The sequence below is a fragment of the Oratosquilla oratoria genome, chromosome 18 (assembly GCF_046742065.1).
Source record: "Oratosquilla oratoria isolate Oo_2021 chromosome 18, ASM4674206v1, whole genome shotgun sequence".
Lineage (NCBI taxonomy): Eukaryota > Metazoa > Arthropoda > Malacostraca > Stomatopoda > Squillidae > Oratosquilla > Oratosquilla oratoria.
Genome location: NC_134794.1, coordinates 1,219,955 through 1,226,886, shown reverse-complemented (window position 1 = coordinate 1,226,886; position 6,932 = coordinate 1,219,955). Strand labels below are relative to the sequence as shown.

Here is a 6,932-nt window from a genome sequence, read left to right as displayed (position 1 = left end):
TATTTATCTATTCATTTATTCATCTTTTCATCTATTTATCTATTTATCTATTATATATTTATCTATTTGTCTATTTATCTATTTATCTATTCATCTGTTTACCTATTTATCTATTTATCTATTCATCTGGTTATCTATTTATCTATTTATCTGGTTATCTATTTATCTATTTGTCTATTTATCTAGTATCTATTTATCTATTTATCTACTCATCTATTTATCTATTTATTTATCTATCTACTCATCTATTTATCTATTATCATTTTCCCATAGAATTACGATTCAGTTAAAAGTTTACGATTTCTTCATAAATCTTCGTCATTCCCAAGGAACAATTCACTCTTGATATGAATGATACAAATACATTTCTGATCGATATATTCTGGATTCGAGTCCCTCATTTCTCTCCGATTCCCAGCAGTGACTGCTGTTACCTGCCCCAACAACCCCCCAAAGGTGACGGCTTCGGCCGCAGATACTCAGCGTCTCCTGGCGTACGCTCCTCACTTTCCTCTCACTGCCTTTTAATGCAGCTCCTTTAAAGATCAAAATGCTTAACCAAGTAATCTCAGCGTCGCCTTAAACGACATTGCCATGGGACATTCCTAGGGTCTGGATTTGGGTGGTTTGGATTTATTAGCAAGTAGTAGACACACGTATGAAAATACAATGTACAGAATTTGCGAGGATAACATAATGAAGTATATGGAACTCATTTCCATTGTTGACCTCTTAAAAAATCCAGATACATTAAAAAATAGTAATATAACTAAAAACAGAACATGTTGATCATAATAAATATTTGAACAAAGGTTTGATAAACCTCGAATAACCCATGGATGCCCAGCGCCCAACTTTATTGATTTTATGTTGCCTAACGCCAAACAACCTTACTCAGCTGTTTGGGGGTCCTGTGCTAATACGCTCCAACAGCCTTTTCCCTGTATGAGCCAATGCATGCATCTTGGGATCGCGTGCTGGTCTGATCGAGATCCATCATCCTTTCGGACGAGAGCTCAGAGCTCGTGTAGGGACTGATCTATGCGCAATGTTGTGCCTTTACACACACACGCAAGGGGAACAGTAACGGCTTGGAGTGTTGGTGAAGCTTTCAAGCCCTTGAAAGGGTCCCAATCATAGGCCTGCGTTCTCGACGTTAACCACTACATCAGTAAGCCGTGCGTGCCTGTGTATACATACATACATGCATATATATACACACACATATATATATATATATATATATATATATATATATATATGTGTGTGTGTGTGTGTGTGTGTGCGCGCGCACACACACACACACAATATATATATATATGCATATACATACATATATATAAATATCATATATATATATATATATATATGCATATACATGCATACATATATATATATATATATGCATATACATGCATATATATATATATATATATATATATATATGTATACATATATATATATATATATATGTATATATATATATACACACACACACACACACACACACACACACACACACACACACACACACACACACACACACATATATATATATATATATATATACACACATATATATATATTCATATATATATATATATACAGTATACACACACACACACACACACACACACACACATATATATATATATATATATATATATATATATACGTACTTATAGAGGCACACAGTAAATTCATTCTTTTTCTATTTCCTGTGTTGCGTTCCACCAATACTGCTCTTACGCTCGAGCAGAGCACTCGAGAGACGAGGTCGAGGAATCGAGAGTAACAAACAAGAAGTGTTTATCGACGAAGACGACCAAGATCCGTTTTCGCAATCGTCACCTCTTCGGTTGTCATGGCGACGCTGCTTGCGCAAACAGTAAACAAAAGCGGCCCGTGACCAAGCGCCACGCCCCCGCGCTTGTCATCGCTCGAACCCTTTCTTCCTCCCTTCCTCTGCGGCGAAGGAGGTTTTCTCTTGGGCGGGAATAAAATCGCCGCCGCCTGGTGTGACGGGCAGGTTGTGAGGGCGCGCGGGAGTCGTCAGTAGCGACAGAGTTGGATAACTGGGAAAAGTCGATTCTGTCGCCATCTTTGCGGAAGGCGTCATAACCCCACTTGACCTAACTCGAAAATTTTGAAAGAGAGAGAAAAAAACCCGCGATTTTTGGTCAGTTGTAGTAATTGTGAACAATCTCATTCTAGAAAAAGGTCAATTGATATCCTTCTGACCTTGACTCTTGGTTTCTAGCAAGGTAACACAGATAAGAAATAAAATATTAAAGTAAAAACTATGTAACATTAACCCAAACTATTCTTAGGTAAAAAAAAAAAAAAAAAAAAAAAAAAAAAAAAAAAAAAAAAAAAAAAAAAAAAAAAAAAAAAAAAAAAAAAAAAAAAAAAAAAAAAAAAAGGCAGCGAGTCCCTTACCCGAATTCGGATCCCTTCCCCATTCTACTCTGGGTGACGTCATGCTTTTCCTTCGCGATGTTTGGGCGTCGTGGCTGTCCACACATTCCTTGTGTCAGAGAAGGTTAGGTGATGTCAGATTAGGTTGAAGTTAGTACATTTGCCCCTGTGGCAATTCACACACAGCAACGCAACCGATTGCACGAAACCGATCGCAACGGATGCCTACACTCCTCCTGTACCATAGCAATCAATTGCGCCTCCCATGCATCTCTGAAGTAACAAGTGAAGGGGAATTACATGTTCATGTCCATACCGTGCGTTGCAGGGAACACTTGCAGTGTGTAGGCATCCGTTGCGATCGGTTTCATGCAACGGGTTGCGTCGGTGTGGGAGAGCTGCCTGAGCCTCTACCTCGTTCGAGCCGTCCACCACTTCTGTTCACTTTTGTTCAGGAATGTTCTTCTCGTTCCCGATGACGTCCCCTCCCTCCCATGCGCGGACCCGATGTTACGTCACACCAGAGCTGTCCACGGAGGACCAGAGTCACGCAGCACTCTTCCGTGGTTCGTCTCGCCACTCAAAGAAGAATGTTGGTCGTCACTTTGGACTTGGTACTCCTTGGAGGAAAAACGTAAATATTCTTAATTCTCTGTCACGACTTTATGGCAGCAAACTGTCAACAAGTTGACAGTAGAATTCCAGAATCATCTAAACAGATATCTAACATGAAACTTATGTTGTCCAATAGGTCCTGACCTAACCTAACCTAACGTAACTAACAATTCCGTAGAAAAGAAAATCAAGTACAAAAAAGAAAAGTGAAAGATATGTTTGCATGATACTGGAATAAAATTCATAGTTCCGTCTCTGCTGACTTCTTATAGGTCGTTGGTAAACTTGACAGACAATTTCAAGACTCTGTTCAGACCACACGAGTTCATTCGTCTCCGCGCGTCCCCCATACCTTCTCCATAACCCTATCTAGTCCAGTGGAGTACTCTCAGCTGAATAACATCACCTGGAGCCAACTGCAAGAAAGATACAAATCGACGAAGGTGCAGAGAGTTTAGTCACGTTTTCCTAATATCACTCATGGTGAATGCATTCCCTCATGACAGCTGAGTGAATGTCGAGTGTTGTGCTTCATCAAGGCAACAGGTAGGGCCTTGTTGTCGGAACACAAACTGTAGCCATTATTAGAGGAGACGATGTTCATCTTCAGCCCTGGTCACTACCAAACGGTTCCCTTAGCACCTGGTTATGGGAAAGTCAGGACTTGTAGAATGTCGCCTACATCAGGATTCACGTTTTTTTTTTTTCCGACAAGAAGTATTTCACATTCTGGCAGCGCTTGGCGAGAGTGGGCCCCGAGTGTGTGGACAGGAGACGCCAAAAGTTGCCAACGATCTATTTTCTCTTATTCGATCTATTTACAAAGCCCACACGCGGAAATATCTCCTATTGTTGTTCTCCCGACATGCCGATGGACATACTATTGTTTCCGGTGAGCGTGGTAAGGAAAAACAAATGTTACGCTGGTGAAAACTGTTTGGCTTTGGTTTAAACAATGGTTCCTTGTCGAGCATCCTTCCCTACCCCCTCCACCTTCTCCCCCTCCTCCACGTCTCTGTCTTCTACCACCCCTGAGCTCTGTAGTGCACATCACCCCCCAACCTTTGACTCCCACCTCTCAACGTATCCTCCTCCCTAACACCTTGCCCTAGTTCTAACCGTCTCACTCCATCTCTAATCTGTGTCCGCCAACACAATGCAGTACCTGCTTTGCCTATGACGTCATGTCTGCGAACTGTTGCGGCCACCGCTGCTGCTGCTGGCGGTCTAACGGAGCGGGGGAGATCTTATATTTCACCGTAAACTTGACTTCACGAGAACTCAACAGCCAATAACAGACGCCGTTGCCATCTTTACAAGGCTATGGGTTTCTCTTCTGTGACATCCTCAGCATATTTACAGCTTCTCATATCATCCTGTACGATTTTTCTTTTGACGTTTGCTGACCCGAGCGCAAAGCTTAACTTTTTCCTGGGAGATTGTAGCATCTGTCTTATTTATTTTTTTGCCCGTGCGCGCGTATCCACTCATACCTTATAAATGAATCTATAGGTACTGGGGGTTGCCAGATACCTACTGTAATGATGAATAGTTTATTATGTGTATACAGAAAGTGGCGTGGACTGTGTTCAGCTTAGACTTCAATCGGTGAGCGTTGTTTACACAGCACAGAGCGACCCGGAGAAACAAAAATATACACAACATTCCGGACCAAAGGTTTGGCATCCCGGAATGCCTCTTCACGTAGCCGGATCGTCGTGGATATAAGGACAGATTACCTATCTGGCTCAGGTACCAGTGCATCACATCAACACCTGGGTTCTACTGGGCAGGAACCCACTCCAGTCCTGTGGGATTTAAGCGGCATATATGCAAGTGATTAGAAGCGTGAACAGGTGGTCTGGCGGTGTCTGGTATCAATCCGGCGGCGAGGTGTGTTGCCCACTTCCAGGACCATGTCCCGGGTCTCCCGGGATGAGAAAGGCTTTGAGAAGTGTGAGACTGCGCAAGCGCAAGGAAGGATGCTGCAATAGCAGGATCCTGAGCTTGCCCCAGTGCCCCGTGGGTGTGTCACAGGATTCAGTGGACCAGTGGAGGCCATCAAGCCTCGTGCTTTGGCGTCCTTTTGGCAGTTCGTAGCCTGGGGAAGCACCACGACGTCGTCAAGCATTCGCGGGTCAGTCATCAACCACGAAGAGAAACTGCGGTGGCGGAGGCGGGGGTGGGGATGATCCGAAGAGGGGTGGGAGGTCGGTGGGGGGAGGGGGGGAGGTGGAAGGACCCTGGAGAGCTGGAGGGGTCCCTCTCTGACAATCAATGAGTCGATGGTGTACAACGTAACAACATCCACGCCTCATCACGTTCGTCGGCAGTGTTGTTGAGCCGCATGCCGTGTGTGTTGTTTTTGTGTGTCAGTTGCTTGGAGAAGTGACGCGTGATTTGTGAGTCTTCAAGTGGGCCTGGAAGACGAAGATTCTCAAAGGTGTTCTTCGGTTGTGCACGGAGGTATCCGTGACTCATAACCGTGTGTTCTCGAGAGGATACCCCTCACGTTAATGTCCTACAGTGCCACGAGAGCAGTGTGAACAATTGTATGCCATACTGAACATGACGCAAGACAGTGATCATCTGCTCTGAATAACAGTCACGGTACGACAGTGTTACAAGATAGTGTGACGGTGATGGTGTAATTCACTATGGCCTTGGATCACGTGCTGTACTAGTGATCGACAGCTATTACCCACCCGAATGAGGTCTACTTGTGTGCGTGTGCATTTACGTATTTGTGTATAAAGGACAATAATTACATTCGCAGGGTTCCGTCTCCGTGTTTCCATTAGTGAAATTTGTTTTAGATTCGTTTTTGTCTGTACTACAAATTTGTGCATTTGTGCGGGAAATTATATCTTCATTTTTTTCTTGTGTAAGTATTTACCTAACTGTCGTACGTAGGAAAAAACAACGCTCATCCTCTCTTACTTTCAATTTGTGTGTGTGTGTGTGTGTGTGTGTGTGTGTGTGTGTGTGTGTGTTACCTAGTGGTGTCCCGTCTCTGTATCTCGCCATGTCTAATTTGCTCTTAAATTCGTGTATGGTATTTGCACACACTAGTGTGTCGGCTAGTTTGTTTCCTACATCCACCACTCTGTGGGCAGAGCTGTTCTTTTTCAGATCTCTTCTATAACTGTACTTCTTGAGCTTCCTTCCATGTCCCCTTGCTCTTATCCCAATTTTAAAGTAAGTCTTCTCTATCAAGGACTTCCATACCTCTCATGATTCTGTAGTTAGTCAACAAGTCACCTCTTTCTCTCCTTTGTTCCAGAGTCGGCAATTCTAGTTTTGACAATCTCTCTTCATATGGCAGTTTTCATAGTGTTGGGGCCAGTTGCTCTCTGGATTCTCTCAAATTTCCTTATATTCTTTTTGGTACTGGGTGACCATAGTGTCGCTTACTACTCCAATCTTGGCCTTATTATTGTGGCTAGCATTTTCTTTACCATTTCTTCACCCAAGAAAGTAAAAACACCTTTATTGATCTGAGCAAGTTGTAGGTTTCTCCGACAATTTTTTTTATCTGTTTATCGGAGGACATGTCCTTTGCGATGATTATTCCCAGGTCTTTTTCAGATCCCACTTTCTTTACTTCCTTTGAGTGCGTGCGCGCGCGTGTGAGAGAGAGGGGATGAGGGAAGGACGGAGAATGAGAGAGAGGAACGTCAGTCATGTACACGTGTTTGCCTGATAGGCTCGTGGAGCTGTTTGTGTATGTACAGCGCCCTCGAGGATTTGTCAGTGGCCACCTTATGTGACTCAGCGTCAGGATACGTTTCGTCGTGAAAGAACACTGACAGCGCTTATCTGATTGCAGGTGATCGATAAGTTTCGCAAACAATGGGTGAAGCGTTCCCTACACAATCAGTATTACAGACATGATATAG

The 6,932-nt window shown here is 43.3% G+C and overlaps 1 protein-coding gene across 1 annotated transcript in view; it reads left to right on the top strand.

The window, feature by feature from the left end:
- Window positions 1-4,987: 4,987 nt before the first annotated feature.
- LOC143034969 (uncharacterized) overlaps window positions 4,988-6,932 on the top strand; it is a 303,162-nt gene continuing 301,217 nt past the window's right edge. The window contains exon 1 of the mRNA XM_076201314.1: window positions 4,988-5,170. The gene's annotated coding sequence lies outside the window, so the exon portion shown is untranslated. The remainder of the gene's footprint in view (window positions 5,171-6,932) is intronic.